This window comes from Propithecus coquereli, unplaced genomic scaffold (assembly GCF_000956105.1).
Source record: "Propithecus coquereli isolate 6110/MARCELLA unplaced genomic scaffold, Pcoq_1.0 Scaffold253, whole genome shotgun sequence".
NCBI lineage: Eukaryota > Metazoa > Chordata > Mammalia > Primates > Indriidae > Propithecus > Propithecus coquereli.
The window spans coordinates 3,116,413-3,117,342 of record NW_012148097.1 but is presented as its reverse complement, the minus strand read 5'-3'; positions in this window follow the sequence as shown (position 1 = coordinate 3,117,342).

Here is a 930-nt window from a genome sequence, read left to right as displayed (position 1 = left end):
CACCGCGGCCGCGCAGGCGCGAACTGGGAGCTGGAGTCGCTGGCGGCTCCTCTGGCCCTCGGGGCGCCCGAGGCGCGCTGGAGGGCGGCGGTGCGGCGCGAGCACCGACTCTGAGAGCTTGCAGCAGCCCGAGCACCGGCGCCCAGAGCGCGGTTCCGCCCGCGGCTGTGCCCAGGCCCCGCCGAGCCCGGCGGGCAGGAGTCGCGTCGCCCCGAGGGCGGGCCGTGAGCTCCGGAGGGACGGGCCCTGCCTTGCCGGCGGGAGGTGGAGTAACACTCGGGGGCGTGTGCTTAAAAATAACCTCGTTATTCACCCAAAAGACGGAGGTCTACGGACCTGGGAGGACGCCTGGGGAACAGAAATGGTGTCTGGAATATATTAAACCAACTTTTTCATTCCGTAACTGTGGGTGTTTTTGAGTTCTGCTGAGGCATTTACAAGACGTCTCATTTGGGGAAGAATTTTTGAGTTGGAGGGGCCTGTGGCTGTCTCACCTTGTCCGGTTCCCAGAGACACCTCCGCCCCTCCAAATCACGCCTCTAAATCGCGTGCTCGAGGTGTAGCATCTGAGCACTCCTGGGTGTTTTAGATTTTTGTAGCTGACACGCGTGGGCTACCAGGAGTGAGCCAGACTCACTATAATTCTTTCAGCAAGCCTGTAGGGAAAATGATACTGCCTTGTGCTCATGTGGAAAGTGAGACCCAGAAAGATTAATCAGGTGAATGGCCCAAAGATCTGAGACTTGCAGGTGGGCAGAGTTCAAGTGGTACGTAAGTTTCTTATTCCATGCTGATGGCTCTATAGTTTCACCAGGCAGGTCTGGGTAACACCGTAGGTGGAGGCGAGGTTGAAAGCCAGGTAGAACACTGTTGGCTTATTCCAAAACATTTCTCCAATCCTAGCACTCTGGGAGGCCGAGGCGGGCGGAT